Source organism: Arvicanthis niloticus, chromosome 4 (assembly GCF_011762505.2).
Source record: "Arvicanthis niloticus isolate mArvNil1 chromosome 4, mArvNil1.pat.X, whole genome shotgun sequence".
NCBI classification, from domain to species: domain Eukaryota; kingdom Metazoa; phylum Chordata; class Mammalia; order Rodentia; family Muridae; genus Arvicanthis; species Arvicanthis niloticus.
Genome location: NC_047661.1, coordinates 84832970 through 84855677, shown reverse-complemented (window position 1 = coordinate 84855677; position 22708 = coordinate 84832970). Strand labels below are relative to the sequence as shown.

Sequence of the window (22708 nt, the reverse complement as noted above, 5' to 3'; positions counted from 1 at the left end):
CAAGCAAGCAAGCAAGCAAGAAAGAAAGAAAGAAAGAAAGGAAAGAAGAAACAAATAAACAAACCAAACTTCAAGTCAGGGTGTGGGGAGCCAAAGATATATCTCAGAAGTAGAATGATTGGCTGACTTACATACACAAGGCTCTGAGTACCACTCACAATGGACACACACACACACACACACAAATGCTGGGGAGAAATCAGAAATCAAGTGTTGCTGTCCACACTGCCCCACGCTTTGGGACTAAGTGCTCTGGTCCGAGGGGATCAGACAACAGGGTCTAGCAAGAGAGAGAGTGGGGATAGAGGGGCAAGAGACTCGAAGAATGGAGACAAGACAGGGTGGGTGGTCAAGTCTCTAGTCTTGTTTATTGCAAGGAAATCCTGGGTATTTATAAGCACAAGCAGGGGAACACAGCTGAAGACACTTTACCACGTGCACCTTGCAGCTGGGGGCACTAAACAGCAAAACAAGGTATGTGGGATAAACAAGATGGTATCAGAGTGTGCTCAGCTGTTGTAGACTGTTGAAATCAAGTCTCTAGTCAGGGTACATGGCTCGAGATGGCTGCAAAGATTATAACCGATTTCTGCTAGGAGTTGGCTCCTAACAATTAAGGGCCCAGATGAGCTGTGGGTAGGACTGGGTAAAAGAGATGGAAACACTAACCATGTAATATTTTCACCCTCTGCCTGCTTAGCACAAAGATCTTGTGATAGAGAGAGAAAATTGTGGTGCGTGTCTTTTATCCCAGGACTGAGGAGACAGAGGCAGGCAGGTCTTTGTGAGTTCAAGAGCACCCAGATCTATCTAAAAAATTCAGGACAATCAGGGACAAAGCTGAAAACAATTTTTACATACATATGTTTGTATGTGTGTGTTGATGTGTGTGGTGTCCATGTGTATGCACATTTGTGTAAGGTGCTAATAGGGGTCAGAGAAGGACATCGGGTCCCCGTCTGCAAGAGCAGCAGGGACACTTAACCACTGAACCATCTCTCCAGCCCTAGTGTTTAAGTGGGGTTTGTTTTGTTTGTTTGTTTGTTTCACATTTCATCAGCCTCCCCAGTGGTCCTTCCTCTTACTTCTGCTGTAATTGCTTTCTTTCTCTCTTCAGAGGAGAAGTTACAGAGAGCAATTTCTACCAAGAGGCAAGGAAGAGTCTTCCTTACCCAAAACCAATCAGAATCTTACTTGGTTAGTTTCTATAAAAATCTCTATCCTTTGCCACAGAGTGGCAGGACAGGAGATCAAGCTTTTGTCTCTATTTAAGGCTTGTTGGTCAGGCAATGGGCAGCTTCTACATTAACAACAACAGAAACAAGATGACAGTCTATGTTTTGTTACATTGAAAAGCTAGGCAGACGAGCTAGAGAGATGGCTCAGCTATTAAGAACAGTGGACGCTCTTCCAGAGGAACATAGCCAGCCTTTCCCACCCAGCAACGTTATTCCCAGAGGCTTCTGCAACGCCTTGGGAGCTTCTTTTCTTCAAAGGAGAAATGCCCTTTCTTTTGTGTTTTCTGAATGAACACAGCATCAAGTCCTCAAGGGCGAGTTTGAAGGGTGAGAGACAGGTTTCCACAGTCCTTCACTGGCTTGTCTTATGGCTGTGCTAAGTATCTGTTCACTGGGGATTGAAATCTAAAAGGCAATCCAGGAAAGGGGGCAGAGAAGCTAGGATAGACCTCACACACTTGTTCCCTCAATAGTACCCATGGATCCATTCTCTCATATCTTCTGTTACTGGGTCCTGGCTCCTGATAATAGTTTTCAATATAATTCCCAGGGGTTTCATTATAATTAGTGGGGTTTGAGCCTGTACAAACCATCTGCTTCTTTCACAGAAGCCATAAGCCCATGGCTCCCAGCAATTCGTGGCTCTGTAATTCCCTTTCACTTCCTCACCTGTACACACTCACTTGGTCTAGCTGGAGGATCTCTTCTTTGGCCCACCTAGAAAATAAAAAGTCTCCCTTCAAGACAGTTCTCTAACAGGACCTTGAAGAAAACTTCCTACAGCACCTGTGATGGTTTGTTTATGCTCGGCCCAGGGAGTGGCACTATTAGAAGGTGTGGTCCTGTTGGAGTAGGTGTCTCACTGTGGGTGTGGGCTTTAAGACCCTCATCCTTACTCCCTGGAAGCCAGTACTCTTCTAACAGCCTTCAGATGAAGATGTAGAACTCTCAGCTCCTCCTGCACCATGCCTGCCTGGATGCTGCCATGCTCCTGCCTTGATGATAATGGACTGAACCTCTGAACTTGTAAGCCAGCCCCAATTAAATGTTGTCCTTTATAAGACTTGCCTTAGTCATGATGTCTGCTCACAGTGGTAAAACCCTAACTAAGACACCACCTCTCCTTCATGTGGGTCCACCATGTCACCCTAACAGCCTCCTACCCAGACCCTTCCTATAAGCCTGCAGTTCTCTGAGACCAAACCAGAACTTTTCATTTTTTACAGCATGCTGCCTGGCAGATGGCAGTACACGATTGCTCAGTGAATGACTAGAGATGCTTCTCAGAGAGCCAGGTGACAGAAACCTAGCACTGGGTACACAGTGACAGAATCCCTCAACTAGGATCTGCTAGGTACTCTCCAGGACACCAGAATGTCCTGGAGTTTTATAATAAAATAACATTTTTATTATTTGTGGTCTCGCCTAAAGTCTTCTGAAGAAAACTACAGTGCTCGATAATGATAAGCAAGAGGAGGCCCCAAAGGTTAAATAAATTGGCCAAGATAGCACAGTTAGGAAGTGACAAGCTGACATTCAAACCCATACGGCTGGCTTCAGAGCCTGCTCTCTGAACAGTAGCCCTTATAAATAATCAGCTACAATACGAAGCTGTCACAAGTACATGAAGCCACCTCTGTTTGATGTCACTATGTAATCTATATTAGGAAGAAATTAATATTATAAAATGTGATGTTTAGGCCACCGAGACTGTCAAAGCATACATATGAAATAGATTCAGTGCCTGCTCTGAAATAGGAAGAGATGGGAGGATCAGAGAAAGGGCCACATAAGCAGGCCACTAGTGACACTCTGGATCTCACAGAAGACCATTTATAAGGCATAGGTGGGAAAAAGAAAAGGTCTATTTAAGAAAGTTTTTAATAGTGAATTGAAGTAAGCTCAGCCTTCCCTGCCCCCCCTTTTTTCCATCTGAAAGGAGGACCATCATGATTTTCAGCTCTACCAGGAGGGTCTGATCTCTCCAAGGGAGACAAGGATGAGCTCCGAGGAGTTATCAGTCTGACAAAGTGGCCTGGAGCACCACGGCATAGCTCAGCCACTGGCTGCATAACATTCTGAAAAGGCTGGCCGGAGGGAGGGCACACATTGGCTCTTTTGTAGCTTCTCAGAAAAGCCTAGAAAACCTCAACTGCCAGTCTTCGACAGCAAAGTATATTAGTGGGAGACCAGGGATGGGGCTCCAGAACCTAGAATTGCCCAAGTCATAGCCAAGACAGGATGTTGGGCAACTGGAAGGTGGAGATTGCTGCTCAGAGCTGACACAAAGCTGTGGGCATACTGGCATAGAACCATGTCTACTCACTTCCTCTTGACACCATTATCACTTCCCCCAAAGCCTTTTACTTTTACAGAACTTTCTATATGGCAGCGAACAGCAGGGCTGCAGAGGGAACCAGTCCTGAGTCATCTTCTGGGTGTCTTCTCCTTGCCCCCTCTTCCATAGGCTCCCTTCCCACTCTCTGTCAAACTACAGGTAAGATGCTAAGCCTTCAGGTGGCTTCCCACGCTCACTGATCTGGTTCCCAGGCTCTTCTTAGGGCGAAGCTGAGGGCTACAGGAAATCCTGCTCAAGGAAAGGGAACTGCTCGTGACTAGGTGCCCAGACCTTAGCTACCATGTCTCGACCACACCCAAGTGAGCCAGGCCTCCAAGCCCAAGAGAAAGTCTAGTGCTGCAGTTCTCAGCTTATGGATCGCTAACTACAAATGACCTTTACACGGGGTTCACCTAAGACCACTGGAAAACATACATATTTACATTATGATTTATTACAACAGTAGCAAAATTAAAGTTATGAAGTAGAAATGAAAATAAATTTATGGTTGGGGGGGTCACCACAACATTTGTATTGTATTAAAGTAAATTGTATTAAAGGTTATTAGGAAGGTTGAAAACCACTGGTCTAAAGGATTCAGCTGTCCCTAACATTCTTCCAGATTATAGACTCTCAAAATATGAGTATGTCTTTCAACTAGCCAACGCTTGAGTAGTTGAAGTCTGGCTAAGGCACTATGTTCAGATATGGCCACCAGATGGCAGCACATTTCCACCGTCCTCTGAAACACAAGCTGCTACTAAGGAAAGAAAATGAAGAGAGCTCAAAACCAGCCTCAGCCAACCACCTCGGACTTGCAAGAGAGGCCAGGAGCAAGGAAGGTAGGTAGAGCTGCCTATGGTCAGTCCAGTCTAGTCTCACATAATATTCTGATCCTCTGGATTCAAAGAGACTGGCAAGCAGCATGAACGTCTCTCACCAAACAGAGGAGGAATCTGCTTAAGTCTGTTATGGTATAGAACATGTTCTATAATGGAGACCAGCATAGTCTGGTCTCCTGACTTAAGGACGGGGCAGACTCAGGAGGGGTCTGCTGCTGTGAGATGTCTGCCCTACGAAAGTCTCACTGGGTTGTGCATTGTTGGTCCTTCCCCCAATACCCTCCAATCCCTAACCCATCCTCCTGTGGGCACAGAGCCCTTTGGTCACTGTCCTAACCTTTTCAAAGCCCATGACTTATCCAAATGTCCTTTAGCCTCTTCATAAACCGGCCTCCTCATTCAAGCCTCAGGCCTTCAATTACCTACCCTGGTATTTTTTGACTAAAGTCAGGGACACTCAGAGTCTCTGAGGCTCAGCCTGTGATTCCACACAGGTCAACTGTGGGTCCTGATGTCACTTTCAGTGACCTTTATGTAAACACTAACTAGCAGGTGCAGGAACAAACCCAAGATAGAGCACTGCCGGTCGTAGGTGTTTATAGTGGGGCTCTGCCTTGGCCTGCTTCTTCTCAACCCACCCTACATTTTCCCTGATACAGCAAGAAACCAGCAACCTCTAATACTTCAATGACATGCCTTCCCCTCTTACTCTACAAGGTTCTTCTATCATGAGTGTGTGAGCCCTGCCACTGATGGGGATGCTAAGTGACATGGCCCAGCTCCTTGCTTGGCCTTTTATACCTGCTACCCTGTCAACTACGATCGGAAAAGACTAGAATCTGAGTCACATTTCACCCACACCTGGAGAAGGGAGGATGATGAGGGTCCGTTCAGTGTTCTTTTCCATTTTACTCAGTCTGGGACACCAGCCCATAGATCTATGCCTCCTACAGGTAGAGTGGAGTCCCCCCATCTTGATTAACCCAATCTAGAAACTCTCTCACAGATGTGCGGGGAGGTTTGTCTTTTAGGTGAAACTAGAATCCTGTCAAAATGACAGTCTTAACTCTCCAGAGCTGAAATTATCTTAGTTTCAAACCTAAGCTCTTTCCAGTGAAATATACAAGAATAGGCCAACATCAATAATACCAAACACAAACTGCCAAGGGGCAGAAACTCTTCAGTGTCTGAATGGATGTGGGTGATTCACGGGCTGGGCCAACTACTAAGAACAGGGTATTTGTGCCAGTTTTCTGGTTTTTGGCTCCTCCCATGAGGTTGCTTGGTAGTGGAGGGCAGCCAGCCAATCTTCCCTCAACCCTGTCCACCCCACACTCCTGCATCTAGTCCACAGTCAGACAACATCAGGAAACCACATTACTTTACTTTCTGCTGAAGGGTTCTCCCCAATAACTTTATTTCCCTCTACTTTTCATTAAAGCTGTTATTATACAGAGTCTGTCTCAGTGTTTCGTCATGAAGAAAGATACTATATTGTTATTGCTTATACAGAAGGTTTAAGAGACCAATTTCCCTGCAGAGTTTGGTTCTAGGAAGGATGTTGCTTTTCTTAATACCTCTCCTGCTCCGTTCATTAGCTTAGTACAGGTTGATTCTGCAATAGGCAGCCAGGAGACTCAGAGTGGGTCAGCCCAAGCCAGGCTTGCCTCAGCAATCATGGTTCACTTTAAAAAGACTTTCCAGAAAAGCTACATGCATTGTCTCAACTTCAGACTCCTGGTGTCCTTTTAAAAACTATTTTTTATTTTTATGTATGTGTGTGTGCACAAGTAGTTATATGGAGATGGTGTGGAGGCCAGACACAATCATCAGTACACTTGCAGCTAAAGTTACAAGGCACTCAGATTCACCTGGCATGAGTGCTGGTACCTGAACTCAGGTCTTCTGAAAGAGTGGTATCTTAGAGATTCTGTTGCTGCGAAGAGACACCATGACCACCGCAACTCTTACAAAGGAAAACATTTAATTGGGCTGGCTTACAGTTCAGAGGATTTATCTATTATCATCATGGTAGGAAGAAGCATGGTGGCATGCAGGCAGACACGGTGCTTGAGAGGTAGCTGAGAGGTCTACATCTGGATCTGCAGGCAGCAGGAAGAGACCGTGAGCCACTAAACTTGGCTTGAGCTTCTGAGATCTCAAAGCCCACTCACTAGTGACAAACAAAGCCACACCTACACCAAGGCCACACCTCCTAATATTGCCACTCTCCTGTGAGCCTAAGGGGGCCTTTTTTTTTTTTTTCTTTTTTTGGTTTTTTGAGACAGGATTTCTCTGTGTAGCCCTGGCTGTCCTGGAACTCACTCTGTAAACCAGGCTGAAGGGGGCCATTTTTATTCAAACCATCACAAATGGCAATTGCTCTTAACCACTGAGTCAAATCTCCAGCCCTGGCTCCTGGTGTCTTGGTTGTTTGCTCTGTCCCTTTATTATGAGCCCATGCTTTGGGGAAGAATGCAAGTCACAAATAACGAGCATGTAGGAGGAACATTGGTGTTGTTTCTTATGCATCATAGGGATTTGTGCAATTTAAAAAAATAAAACACCCAGCCAGATGCAGTACACGCGCTTGTAATCCCAGAAGTTAGGAGGCTGCGGCAGCTTGATCTCTGTGAGTTCAAAGCCAGAGTGTACTGCCAAGGTTACAAAGTGAGATCCCGTCTCAAGAAACAAGAAACAAAACATCACAAAGCTCTGTCATTTTAAGTGAGTGTCTTGGAGAGGACTCAATACAGAGCTTGGGGTACTGATGCCCAAAAGTATCCGGGATGGTGCCACGCACGCACAGCACATAGGCAGAACTCATTCGTTTTATACAACCAACCAACTCCCAGGAAGGATCGAGGGCACTGGTGGGCAGCCAGTGGCTCCCCACTCACAACAGGATCCCACCAGCTTCTGCTAGCCTCTCTTTGGGTACTTTTATGCTACTTTGGAGTTATACTGTTTCCCCCACTCGCTGGCCAGTTTTACTCAACTTTGGACTTCCCCTGTCTTTTACCACATTATCCTAAAAGCATCAGGAGCCTAAAATAGCACCTGGCAACACGGGAGACCTGCTTTATGTTTGAGTTGAATACATATATAATTGCCAGGTCTGTCCCCACTCTACCCCCACCCCAACCCCGGCCCAAGAGCATGCTCACCATGTCACTGTGTTGGGTAGAAGCTGGGAAAAACAAGAGGGTCAACTTTTGTTTCTTTGTAGCATCTTTTCGCTGCAGTCCTTAGCATGGTGTGACTTACTCGGTCTGGTTAAGAGGCCCTTAGAGAGAATGCCTAACCAAACAGTTTGTGGCTTCTCTGTGTTTACCACCACAGGACCATTCTCGCTTCACTGTGATTTGTCTAATCTGACGCCATGGGCACCCTGTTTTCTGTGTTTCATAATCAGAGCTCTTGTTATTTGTTCTTGGCCCTGTCCTCTTGTCTTCTTGCTTTTGCTGAAGGGCCCAGAACTGTTCCTGGCAGTTAGTGGCTTCACCTGGCCTACTCGTCACTTTTCTTGTCCCAAATCAACATTCACAGTGAGACTTTTAAGGCACAAGTGTGCTAGAAGTGGAATCGAACTGAACACGAGAGGAAACTGGTGCCCAAAGTGGCTGGTTCAAGGTCAAAACTGGAATGCAGTCAGATTTCCTAGCTAGCCAGAACACTCAGCTCCTTTCTCATTCTGGTGCCCACCTCGCTGAACCCCCAGATGAACACGCTAGGACCATCCAACCGAACAGTGATTCAGTGCAAGTGTGTTTCCTGGCCAGTCTCCCTGTCCTGTCCGGCCAGTCATGTCACCTCATATTGGCAGCACCTTCCAGACCTTCTGGCCTCAAGCCTGTCCTCAGCCTCAGTGAGATGCCTGCAGGGAGCCACCGCTCCATGTGCACACTGTGCTTCTGCCTCCAGGTGGCAGGCCTGTCCCACTGCACTCACGCCCAGAGGCCCGCCCGGCCCCAGAGAAGAAATCAAAATGGGCTGCTGCCAGCTTGACTCAGAAGTTGAACATGCTATGTCCTACTTGTTTTGTGAGCCCTGTTTCTAAGTGGATAACCTTGGCCACACTGTCCAATCTCCCATGACTTAAATTCCCCTTTGGTGAAGGAGGAAGATTATTCTCTGGGGCCTTAGTGAAGTAAAAAGGACCAAACAGCTGGAGCAGGGTCTGGACCACTCTGGTAGTTACTTAGAGTCCCACACCCATGCTCCTCACATGGACCTCATTGTCACGCACCCAGTGACTCCTCATAAGGTGCTTGGTGGATTCCGAACCAACAGAAAGCAGTTCTATACCTACAGACCTTCTGTGAACCGTGAACCGCAGGCGTGCTGAGCACCTGGAGGTTGGAGCTGTTCTAGATTCGGCTTTCCTTGGCACCTATCTCTTGCCTTTTATTGAAGAAGTCTTTTGCTCCAAATCCTCTGTTGGTTTCCCCAGCTTCAGAAACTGGACTCGCCCAAAGGCGACGGCAGGAAGGCGATGGCGTCTTCTCCTATCTTTTCAACGTGCCAGGAAGTGAGTAGCTTGTCAGCATGAAGAAGCTCTTGCCAGAGTTCAGCAATGCCCCCCCCCCCCTTTGTGAGCCCTGGAGAAGGCCAGCCTGGGGGGTCTGACTGCAGGCAGTTCCTAGACAGGCAGGATGGAGGGCCCGCAGCTGCAGGGGACTCTCAGTCACTCCAGGTGAAGCCTGGCTATCGCAGGAGCCAGCCCTATTCAGAACCATAATCACAGTTTCTGTGTCTCACCTGTCACTCATTCTGGAGGGCCTGGCAGAGTGCTTGGCACTCTTCAATGCTATAAAAAGGCCACCTTCTGGGCAGGGTGTGAAGGCTGACGAATATTATGGTCACCTCCTGCCAAAACAGCTGCTTGACAAACTTGAAGCGCACGCACGGCACAGAACTTATAATTTCATGCTCATTCTATTCATTTGTGTTTGCTCTTGATCCCGAATACCGAACACCCTCTAACCTTTCATTAACCCTGGAATAGATCCTGACTGTGAAGGGGCAAGGAACGAGAGTGTTTTGTCTTCAGAGCCAGACTCTCCAGTCACTCCCGGGCCGCCAGGAGAATGCCTCTTTCTGACCTGATCCACTCTGGGCCCTCCCAGAGGGAAGCTACTTAGATGTTTCAGTGGCCATGACTGCAGCCGAAGTCTAGGTCACTGCAGATGGTCCAGTCTCTGGTCCTTTCCAGCCCCCACCCCATCTCTATCTAGTACCCATGACTGGGGCCTTTTGTGTCATCCTGAGGTTGGCACGCTCTCACTTCCTGACAAGAATGCTGGCTGTTGTTTCTGAGCAAATGGAACAAATGACTGACGAGAACCCCATGCAATCTGCAAACTGGAAACATCTGCAGGGAGGCAGGGGCAGCTGCTGGCTGGGCGGGGCTACAAGGAACGGCCGGAAGGTCAGCCTAAGGGGAGGTTGCTCCTACAGTCAAGCAGGGGGCGTGGCCTTCTGGGAGAGGGAAAGTCAGTTTTCCTTAAAGGCATGGCCCCTAGAAGGTCAACCACGCTACAGTGGGTGGATCCACACCCACTAATATATGAACAATGAGGAGTAGACTCAACAGGTTATAAAAATAATTGTTTAAAGGACATGAAATTAGGAGGGGTTGTGGGGATGGGCGTGGACTTGGGAGGAGTTAGGGGGAAGAGTAGAGAGTGAATGTGGTCAAATACATTGTGTGTAAGGGTGTGTGTGTGTGAGTGTACGTGACTGTGTGTGTGTAAAAGTGTGTATATGTGTATGTGAATGTGTAAGTGTGTATGTATGTGTGTGTGTGAGACTCAAGGAATTAATACATTTTTAAAGGGTTATCTCACAACCCTCGTCACCTTCCACTTACAGAAGATGAGCTCCTTGCTATGCCCTAACCAAATCAAAGGAGCTATGCTTCGCTCTCCTAGATACCATTTAGATGTTAGATGTGACAAAGCTGAAGTGGCTCCCATTTCACAGACAACCGGAAAGACCCAAAGAGGAAGCAGGTGCGGTGACTGCCCCGCCCACAGCAAGTCAGTGAGGGTGCAGGTAAGAGGGACTCGTGGTCATGCACACACTTACAACACCTTGTGAATCACCTTCCTTAAAGGTTAAGTAGCTTGCCCAAGGCTTGGCTAGCAGCTGCTAGAGTCAGGTGACCCAAGGCATTCACATCTTTGACCAGTGTGTCGGTCTGCCTGGAGCGCTGAGGTTGTGTGTCATATGCTTGAGTTGAACAGAAAGGCAGTGCAGAGCCAGCTCTTAATCTGCAGGGGGAATCTCAAAAACCAAACTATTTCTCATGGGCCTTGGCAAGGAAGTACTAATTTCACAACTATTCCCTACCAGCCTCACCCTGCATGTATGATGAGCCAGAGAGAGAGAGAGAGAGAGAGAGAGAGAGAGAGAGAGAGAGAATATCTTTGAAATCAGAAGAGGGTGGCTCTGTGATCTGTGACAGGAGCTGGGGACCATATCCATCTCCAGAGAAGACTAAGGAGGGCCCTTCCAGGAGGTAACCAGCCGTTGAACAAGAGGCCACAGACATGCATTATTGTAGGCAGCCGTTGGGCACGAGCTGCACTTCAGGGTCTCCACTATATACTGGAAGTGAAAGAGAGCAACAGAAACTATGAGGAGGCCATCCCCCACCCCCAGGAGCCACAATGATCTCCATTCACCTCCTTTGTTATGGAGGGTGAAGAGACTGGGACAGGTCACTGACTCCTCAGCCACACAGTCTGAGGGTGCACCTGGCCAGACATACTCCCACCGGAACTCAGTGATAGTCATCCTCAGAGACCACAGAGGGCAACACAGCCTGGTCCCAGAAAGGGGAGCTCCTTGGAGGACAGACCAGTTGAGACATAGTAGCATCCCCATATTTATCTGGACACTGCAGATAGGGTTAGAGGATTCCAAAATGGATGCCCTGGGCTACCTCCACACTCTGAGACTAAGACTTAGGCCTGAAGCTGGGACTCCTCCACACTGTCCTACCTATCATGGGCCCGGTGTTCAGCCTGACAGAGTCAGCACCACTGGGCTCTCCACTCAGCCTTTGCCATGTGCCCATACAAAGACAGTCCTCACCTCCCACAGCCTGTCAGGCTGTGCCAGAATTGGACCACGAAGGAAGCAGAGGACACAGCCAGAAGGAAGTCACAAAGATCAGCTTAAAATAACTCTCTTGTCAATCATGAGGAGGAGCTTCCAGAGAAGCCAAATTCCGAGGGAGATATAACCCAGGGTAACAACGGAAAGGCCTCAGAGCAAATCAGCAGAGGCTAAGCTTCAAACCCCACCCCCAACCCACTTCCGCCCAGCCAGCATCTGTTTCCTGTCCTATATTTAAACAAGCAGGTTAGTGAACTTTTAGTGCTTTTTTTTTTTTTTTTTTCTGGCCAGAGCAGAGCAGGACCTTTCACAGAAGACTAATGCATTTGTCTAACACCAGGAAAGGCAAAGGGGTCCTTCAAGACACCAGAGATGCAGACACCATCATCTGCACCAACCCCAAGTGCTGCCAGGACAGTCTCTTCACAGCGAGGCCCTCAGGACTCTACACTATTTCCGGTGTGTCTCTCTCTCTCTCTCTCTCTCTCTCTCTCTCTCTCTCTCTCTCTCTCTCACACACACACACACACACACACACACACACACAGCCTATTTGCTAGGAATTGTCTCAGGTCTCAGGGATCTTCTAGAACAGTTATTCTCAACTTTCCTAATGCTATGACTCTTTAATACAGTTCCTCATAGTGTGGTGACCCCGTCTCCCCCAATCATAATATTATTTTGTTGTTATTTATAACTGTACTTTTGCGACTGCTATGATTTGTAATGCAAACATCTGATATTTATTATGGTCCTAAAGGTCTTAAGAAACCCTTGAGAAAGGGTCATTTGACCTGAAAGGGGTCGAGACCCACAGGTTAGAAATCCCAAAGCCCTCCCCTTGTGGTGGGAGAGAATGCTGAGTAACCTAAGAGCCCACATTCCTTGTCTTTGGCCAGGAGGTCTCACACATCACTAAGAAATTCTCTCTGTGTATGACTCTGTGCTGCCTGACAGTGCAGGGTGACCTGACTGGACCCAGCAGCTACAGTAAAGCAGAAAGGCCCCTGCCTGCAGCCTTCTGCTCTCCTCTCCACATACCCAGGATGCCAGGAGATAGAGGCTAGGCTTTCACACTTGCTTTCCCTGAACATAGAGACCTCCTAACTTGTTAATGTTCTGGACATTTGCCCTGAGTTGAGCGTTGCTGAATTTCAGCCCACAAAAACACAGGCCAGAGGGAGTCACACTGGGGATTCAAAAGCCCAGCTCTGCCCTTCTGCAGCTGTGTGATCTTCAGCAAGTGACTATTGTGAGCCCATTTCCACAACTGTCAAATGAGACTCAAAGAGATGCAAAGGGGTGTGAGAAGCCATGGAGATGGCATTTATGAACACCTGGCTCCCTTCCTGCAGGTCTTCTGATGGTTTCTACTGCTGCAGAAATTCTCCATTTATTTGGTTGGTGTCCCTTTCATACTCCATATTAAATACTTTAGAGGGTCTTGTTAAAATCAGTGTTCCTCTGAGCTGACAAGATGGTTCAGCAGTAACAGCACTCACTGTCAAACCTAACAAGTGGAGTTTAGTCCCCAGAACCCACAGTGGTAGAAGAAAATTGAGCCCTGCAAGTTGTCCCTGACCACTACATGTGTGTTGTGGCACCAGTATGCCTACATATACACAACTGCAAGTAAATAACAACTTAAAAAATTTCTCCTAGTATTCTCCCTAACCACTCCTTGATACTGCAAGAATAGCAAGTACCAGTTGGATGCTTGCTATACTATGCAGGCTGGCCCTTCATGTGCCTTCATGTATTTCCTATAAGACAGGTACTATGATGGCCACTTTATAGACAAGTAGGCTGAGTTAAATCATATATATATATATATATATATATATATATATATTTTCAGGCCCCAGAGCCCCCACTTTAAGCCTTTTGGCTGGGCCCGTGCTACAATTGGATGGTCTGTAGTTACCACTGTTTATAGAGAATTCTCTAAATTCTACCAAGAAATGGATGATCCTTACTTTTTCAGAATCGTGTGTGTGTGTGTGTGTGTGTTTTATTTTCTTTGTTGTCTTATGTTTTCTAATCAAACCACACTAAACTGATCATTTGCTGATGACAGCACTGTTGATTTGGCACCTACAAATCTTGTGTCAGACTCTAAATGTGCTGCCCCTGAGCCAGGGAGTTTTTTAGTTTTCACTCCACTGCCAGTCTGGACTAGGTAACTCCTCATTGTACAGTTAGATGCCCATTGTGCACTACTGGGTTACTGGATATTACCATCACCCAGGCCTTTTACCCACTGAATACCAACAGCAGTCCCTCTTCCCAAATTATGACAATCCAAAATGCCTCCAGCTCTTGCCAAATATTTCAGGGTGGGGGTGCAAAATCTCTACTGGTTGCAAAGTGCTTGCTTCTCTGAACACAAAGTCTGAACTTTATAGAGGTTAGGCTGTTTTCCCAAGATTACAAAGGCTGGCAGGCACAGCAGAACAGAATCTGAACCAAGGCATGAATGTTTACTCTGGAATCATGCTTTTAATTCCTAAATAAAGATAGCACAACCTTGATACTGTAATGTATTTGCCAAAAAACCAGTAATATCAAGACATCATGACTCCCCTCCCTTAAGACTATTCAAATTCACAGGCTCTGGCCATTACTTATCAGAGCATAATCTAATTATAAGATATCAAGAAGGATATCAACTACGTACTGTGAGTGAGGTCATCCTGCCAAGCCTAGGAATTTAAGCTGTCATTTACAGCCTTGTGTCCCCTGTGCCAAAGATCTGGCCCAAGCATCCATAATATCCTGCTGTTTTTTCTAGGATCATTAAGAAGGTTAACATCTTGGGAAACAATGACCATTCTTAACTTTCACAACTTCAGCCACTGTTTTTAAAAAGCTAAGGCCAGAGTCTTCACTCAGACTTCTGTCCTAGTTTCATCTCCTTTAGGTTTTAGCTTGTTTATAAAAGTCTGACATGAAGTTCACTCTGGCCAGGAACACAAGAAGTACGCCCTAACCAGGGACACAGGAGGCATGCTCTAATCAGAGAAACAGGAGGCACCCCCTAACCAGAGACAGCACTGACCACCTCCCAGGACAATGGCTCTAACCCAGGTCACAGAGCTCTACAAGCCTACAAGGAGGCTGGCTCCAGTCAGAGGCACACTAGTTAACACCAGAGATAACCAGAGGTTAAGAGGCAAGCACAAGAACATAAGGGACAGAACTCAATGCAATTTGGCACCACAAGAACCACCACAGCAAGCCCTGGATACCCTAACATGCTTGAAAAGCAAGATCCTGATCTAAAATCCCATCTCATGAAGATAATAGAGGACCCTAAGGAGGACATAAATAACTCCTTTAAAGAAATACAGGAAAACACATCCTTAAAGAGGAAAAACAAATCCCTTAAAGAAATACATGAAAACACAATCAAACAGGTGAAGGAATTGAACAAAATTATTTGAGACCTAAAAATGGAAATTAAAATAATAAAGAAAACACAAATGGAGGCAACTCTGGAGATGGACGACTTAGGAAAGAGATCAGGAGCTACTGACGATCACCAACAGCTACAGATGATCACCAACAGAATACAAGAGATAGAAGAGAGAATCTCAGGCATAGAAGACACCATAGTAGATATTTACACATTTGTCGAAGAAAATAAAAGTATAAAAAGTTTCTAACTCAAAATATCCAGAAAATTCAGGACACAATGAAAAAAATCAAACCTAAAAATAACCAGAATAGAAGAGGGTGAAGATTCCTACTTCAAAGGGCCAGAAAACATCTTCAACAAAATCATTGAAGATAACTCCCCTAACCTACAGAAAGAGGTGGCCATAAATGTACAAGAGGCCTACAGAAAACCAAGTAGATTGTACCAGAAAAGAAGATCCTCTCGTCACATAATAATCAAAATACTAAATGCACAGAACAAAGAAAACATATTAAAATCTGTAAGAGGAAAAGACCAAGTAACAAATAAAGGCAGACCTATCAAAATTACACCAGATTTTTCAACAGAGGCTCTAAAAGCCTGAAGATCCTGAACAGAGTGTCATCCAGATCCTAAGAGAACACAAATGCCAGTCCAGACTACTATACCCAGCAAAACTCTCAATCACCATAGATAGAGAAACCAAGATGTTCTGTGACAAAACAAAATTTAAACAATATCTGTCTATGAATCCAGCACTACAGAGGAAACTGGAAGGAAAACTACAACACAAGGAGGCTAACTACACTCAAGAAAACAGTACACATTAAACATTTCACAACAAACCCAAAAGAAGAGAATCACACACACAATACCACATCTAACAACAAAAATAACAGGAGTCAACAATCATTGGTCTTTAATATCTCTCAACATCAATGGACTCAATTCCCTAATTTAAAAAAGTAGGCTAACAGATTAGATACATAAACAGGATCCACCATTTTGCTACATACAAGAAACACATGTCAGTGACATAGACAGATACTATCTCAGAGTAAAAGGCTAGAAAAAAAAAGTTTTCCAAGCAAATGGTCCCAAGAAACAAGCTGGAGTTAGTAATTCTAATATCCAATAAATTAGACTTTAATGAAAAGTTATCAAATGAAATGGGAAAGGACATTTCATATTCATCAAAGGAAATCCAACAACACAAAGTCTCACTTCTGAACATCTATGCCCCAAACGCAAGGGCACCCACATTCATAAAAGAAATATTACTAAAGCTCAAAACACACATTGAATCTAACACATTAATAGTGGAAAATTTCAACACACCATTCTCACCAATATACAGGTTACTGAAAGAGAAACTAAGCAGAGACACGGTGAAACTAACAGAAGTTATGAACCAAATGGATTTACCAGATATCTACAAAACATTTCACACCAAAACAAGGAAATATACCATGAAAGAAAGGGAACATCAGACCAATTTCACTTATGAATACCAATGCAAAAATAATAAAATTCCCACAAACCAAATCCAAGAACACATCAAAACCATCATCCACCATGATCAAGTAGGTTTCATCCCTAAAAAGCAGGGACAGTTCAATATATGAAAATCCATCAAAGTAATATACTATATACACAAACTGAAGGGAAAAAATTCCATGATCATCTCATTAGATGCTGAAAAAGCCTTTGATAAAATACAACACTCCTTCATGTTAAAAGTCTTGGAGAGATCAGGAATTCATACCATATACCTAAACATAATAAAAGCAATATGTAGCAAACAAACAGCCATTATCAAATTAAATGGAAAGAAACTAGAAGCAATCCCAGTAAAATCAGGGACAAGATGTGGTTGCCCACTCTCTCCCTATCTAGTCAATCAATACTTGAAGTTCTAGCTGGAGCAGTTAAACAACAAAAGGAGATACAAATTGGAAAGGAAGAACTTAAAATATCATTACTTATAGTTGATATGATAGTATACATACATGACTCCCAAAATTCCACCAGAGAATGCCTACAGCGCATAAGCAACTTCAGCAAAGTGGCAGGATATAAAATTAACTCAAACAAATCAGTAGCCTTCCTTTATACAAATGATAAGCAGGCTGAGAAAGAAATCAGGGAAACAACACCCTTTACAATAGCTTGGTATAACTCTTACCAAGCAACTGAAAGATCTGCATGACAAACTTCAAATCCATGGGGGGTTGGGGGGAAATCGAAGAGCTCAGAAGATGGGAAGCTCTCCCATGCTCATGGATTCATAGGATTAACAGAGTGAAAATGGCCATCTTACCAAAAGCAATCTACAGATTCAATGCAATCTTCATCAAAATTCAATCACAGTTCTAAACAGACATGAAAAAGAGAAATTGTCAACTTCATATGGAAAAAAAGAAAATCCAAGGATAGCCAAAACAATTCTCAATAATAAAAGATCTTCTGGGGGAACCAACATCTCTGACCTTAAGCTATGCTACAGAGCAATAGTGATAAAAAAAAAAAAAAAAAAAAAAAAAAAAAAAAAAAAAAAAAAAAAAAAAAAAAACCAGTATGGTATTGGTACAGAGACATTAAAGTCTATTAATGAAATAGACTTGAAAATCCAGAAATAAACCCACAAATCTGTGGACACTTGTTTTTTGACAAAGAAGCCAAAAAACATACAGTGGAAAAAAGAAAGCATCTTCAATAAATGATGCTGGTCTAACTGGCAGCCAGTATGTAGAAGAATGAAAATAGGACAAATTAGCAACCTACAGATTGGGGGAAAAACATCTTCACTAACCCTACATCTTATGGAGGGCTAATATCCAAAATATATAAAGAACTCAAGAAGTTAACCTCCAAAAACCAAAATAACCCAACTAAAATAAGGGGTACAGAGCTAAACATAGAATTCACAACAGAAGAATCTCCAATGGCCAAGAAGCACTTAAAGAAATGTTCAAAGTCCTTATTCATCAAGGAAATGCAAAGCAAAACCCTGAGATTCCACCTCACACCAGACAAGAGTCGCTAAGATCAAAAGCTGAAGTGGCGCACATGCTAGCAAGGATGTGGAGAAAGAGAGCACTCCTCCATTGCTGGTGGGATTGCAAACTGGTACAACCACTCTGGAAATCAATCTGTAAGTTTCTCAGAAAAATGGAAATAGTTCTACTTGGAGACCCAGCTGTACCACTCTTGTGCATATACCCTAAAGATGCTCCAACATATAACAAGGACAGGTTCTCCAATATGTTCATAGCAGCCTTATTTGTCATAGCCAGAAGCTGAAAACAGCCCAGATGTCCCTCAACTGAAGAATGGATACAGAAAATGTGGTTTATTTACACAATGGAATACTATTCAGCTATTAAAAACAAGGATATCATGAATTTTGCAGGCAAATGGATGGAACTAGAAAATATCATCCTGAGTGAGAAAACCCAGACCCAATAGAACATGCATGGTATGTAGTCACTGATAAGTGTACATTAGCCAAAAAGTACAAAATACATGCAACCTACAGACTGTAAAAAGTGTAACGACAGAAAGGCCCAAGAAAGGATGCTTCAATCTCACAAGGGGAAAGAAAATAATCAAGGGAGGCAGAGGGAGGGGGGAACATGTGTGGGAGAGAGGAGCGGGAGGGGAAAGGGGAACAGAATCAGGTGGAGGGGTCAAACAGAAGAGAAGCCTAGAGGGCCAGGAGAATGAATGGAAATATGCAGCCTCAGGGGAGGGGAGGGGCCTCTAGAAAGTACCAGAAAGCCTGGAGGTAAGAGATTCTCAGGACTCAATGGGGGTGTGTTGCGGCCCGAGCTGCCCCACATTTGGGGGCCAAAATGTTGAGACCCGCTCTGTCAATGTTGGAACCGGCACTGCCAAAAAGCCTTGGGGGCTAGACTGTTAGAGCCCGCACAGCCCCAAGCTGCTCAGGTCTGTGGGTTGGGTCGGGGTTCAGCAAGAGAGAGGGTGAGGACAGACATGAGGAATGGAGACTAGACAGAGTGTGATTCAATCCTGTTTATTCTTCAGTCTCTCTTCTCTCTTTCTAAATCCCTTGTCTTGAGTTCCTAGTCCCTAGTGCCTAGTACCAAGTCTCAGGTCCTAATTCCAGTTCTAAGTTGCTAGTCTCTTTCCCAATTCCAAGTTCTTCCTCCAAGTTACAAGTGTCTGATAACTAATGCCTAGTGTCTAATGTCTAATCTCAAGTGCCTACTATCTAATTCCAAGTTCTTCCTCCAAGTGCCTGGTGCCTAATACCTAATAATAATAATTACTTCTGTCTGCCTCTTGCCTTTTATATGTCTCACTTCTAAGCCACGTCTTTAAGTCACACCTTTAAGTCATGCCCTTAGGTCTTGTCTCTAAATCTGATCTCCAAGTCACGCCCTTAAGTCACACACCTTTAAGTCTCTCACACCCAAGGGAAAATCCTGGGTATCTAAAACAAAATGTTATCGGAGTGTGCTCAGCTGTTGTAGGCTATTATAAACAAGTCTCTTGTCAGGGTATATGGCTCAAGATGGCTGCAAGGATGATAGCCACCTTCTGTTGGCTCCCCATAGGGGTGACCTTACCAAAAATGCCCAACAATATGGAGTGGAAACTCAAAGAGCCCACCTCCAGTAGACAGTCAGGGTCACAACTGGAGGGACAGGGTTACTAACTCACAGTCAAAAGTTCTGACCCAGAACTATTCCTGTCTAAAAGAACTGAACGGACAAAAATTGGGAAGAGACTGATGACAGCAGCCTAGTGTGTTCCTCAGAGAGGCTTTACCAGCAGCTGTCTGGGACAGATGCAGATACTTACACCAACCATTGGACTGAAGTTGGAAATTCCTATGGTTGAATTAGGAGAAGGATTGAAAAAGAAGCTGAAGATGAGAGTGATCCCATAGGAAGACCAGCAGTCTCAACTAACCTGGATGCCAAGGAGCTCACAGAGACTGAGCCACCAACCAAGCAGCATACACAGGCTGGTTGGAGGCCCCCACCCCACAGCACAGAGGACCACCTGGTCTGGCCTCAGGGGCAGAACATGCTGAGCCTAATCCTTTTGAGAGACTTGAGGCCCCAGTGAAGGGGGAGGTCTGGTGGCCGGGAGCACCCTTTTGGAAACAAGAGGAGGAGGAGTGGGATAAGGAACTGTGGGAGGGGGGGACTGGGAGAGGGGACAATGGCTAGAATGTAAATAAATAAAATTATTTTTTAAAAAAGTCTGACATGAAATGATTTTTTGGCAGAAAAGGAATCTAGACAGGCCCACCTTATTGCCCAGTCCTTTTGCCTTGGCCTGCCAAATGCTAGGACTACAGATATAAGCCACCATGCCCAAGCTAATTCGAACCTAATGTGCAAATTACACCACTGCTTGTGACACAGAGAGATGTGTAATTGAAGAGACCACTAGGCACATAATTATCACATTACAGGAGCACTAATTCATGGTAGAACGAGGCTATCCCCAGCCTAGGTTTCTCTCATTGCTTTGTTTTGTTTTGTTTTTCTCTGCTACTTTCCAATGGCTTCAAAAGTTTTCCTCTTCTTCAGGAGGCTCTATAGTCATGTGCTAAACATTAGCTAGCCAGATCTTCAAATATTAAGAGCAACACTAGCAACAAATGCAAGTAAATTCTCCAGGAAACCATTAAGTTATTCCAGAGATGGGATTATTGCTGGAGCTGGCTTGCTTTCCTTTATGAGAGAAACAACCAAGAGCAGGTGGCTGAAGTCTAAAGGCCTTGGCCACCTTTACCAACTGTGCAGTCATCAGTCTGGGAGCCGCCACATCAGTGTTCCCCAAGAGCCCCTGACTCCTCACAGTGGAGAGTTTTCATTATGAAATCATAAAAGCGATGGTCCCTTACACAGGTCAGACGGTAGCAAGAGAGTCTGTGGTCTAAGAATTTGAAAGGTTGGGACCTCTAGGAACCATAGGCCTCAATGATGCCTCAACTACAAAGACAGTAGGAAAGAGGAAGCTTTGTGCTAATGACACAGAAACTACGTCTGCAGGGCTTGTTCCATGAAGTGATGAGGCTGTCTCTATGAAATCCTTTGCTTCCCAGTTACATCTTAACATGATGACTTCAAACTGCAGGTGTTGTTGAATTGTGAAGTCAACCCTGTGGATCATGACCATGGAGTAAGCTCAGTTGAAGTATGTCACACTCCACTGCACATAGGAAGGGCATTATTGTTCTGGTTGTCTGATTATTAGTGACTATCAGTCTAAAATTCCGTTTTGTTTAAACTTGCACTGATGGGCAATGCAGCACACATGCAGTACACATTTTGGTAAATTGTGGCATACCTTTATTCCTGTGTAACACTCACTACAACCGCCAAAGCAAGCACGTCCGTGTCTCCTGAAGTCTCCTCCTCCTTTCTCTTCATAACCACTCCCCCACCCTTCCTCACTGCATTCTCTAACTATGGACCCGTGGTCTGTCAGTATAGATGAATACATTTTCATAGTCTTAACTTTGCATTCGTGTCTATGTACACTTCAAGTTGGCTTGTAGATGTGTAAGGTAAAGTGAGCTTCACTTGATTGCATTCATCGCTGTTGGTTGAAAAAAATTGTCCTCTGCCCATTCAGTTGCTTTGGCACCATTATTAAAAATCAGCTGCATGTGTGGATCCATTTCTAGGTGTTTTCCAGAAAGTCCCTGTAACCCTCCTCTCCCTGCCTCCCTAGTGCTGGGATTACACAAGCAGGCCACCACACTCTACTTTTGTACTTGAGTTCTGAAGATCCAAACCCAGGTCCTCGTGCTTGCACAAGCAGGCCCTTTATCAACTGAGACACCTCCCCCACCCCTGAAAAGGTCATTTTTGAATGATTCTGTTGCTGCTGAATTGTGCTGTGCTTTGGATGTGTCCTGCACTGTCCACGTGCAATGGTGTGGATAAGTGAGAACATAAGGGATTCTCTTATGCGGGCATGAGGGTGCCCTCGTGAATGGATTAGTACCTGGATGGTAGGGAGGAGGACCTAGTATAAGGATGTGTTCTACACTTTCTTCTCCCTCCCCGCCCCCCCACTTTTGTTCTTCTTCCTACCCAGGCCTCTTATAAACAAGAAGGCTCTCACCAGCAGGAAATTATTCATATGTACAAATCGTCTCATGTTGGGTTGTTCTTTTATAGGCCCATAAACCAAATTTTTGTTTGTTTGTTTTCTTGCTTGCTTGTTTTGTTTGATTGTGGCTTTATTCTCGACAGGGAAGGTGGGGCAGGGTGGTATGGTAAGGGCCAGTCTTGCTTTATAGCTTCAGATGATAGGGAACTTGCTGTGTATGATGGTTAGTGTTAATTATCAACTTGACAGATGCTAGAATTAACCTGAGCAATGGTCTCAGGGCATGCCTGTGGGAGATCTTGTTTATGCTAACTGAGGTAGGCAGACAAGCTCCTGATTAGGTTAATTGGGTGGGGAAGACCCTCTGTGGGTGGCACCATTCCCTAGCTTGCTCTCTGACTGATTGTAAATCTCTTGCTGCCTTGGCTTCCCCGCCAAGACTGTACCATCTGAGCCAGAATAAACCCTCTCTTCCCTAAGTTGTTTTGTCAAGAGAGTATTTTGTATCACTGCAGCAGGAAGAGAAACTAAAACACTTAAGCTTAGGCTGCATCCACTTTGAGGCAATCCCTCTGTCTCAGCTTCCCAAAACTTTAGGATTACATGTGTATATATCTCACCACACCCAGCTATCTTTTTACCGTCT

At 44.9% G+C, this 22708-nt stretch overlaps 1 protein-coding gene across 8 annotated transcripts in view; it reads right to left on the bottom strand.

Moving 5' to 3' along the window:
- Nucleotides 1–22708, bottom strand: part of Tmigd3 (transmembrane and immunoglobulin domain containing 3) — a 65774-nt gene that overhangs the window by 20606 nt on the left and 22460 nt on the right. The window lies entirely within an intron of this gene.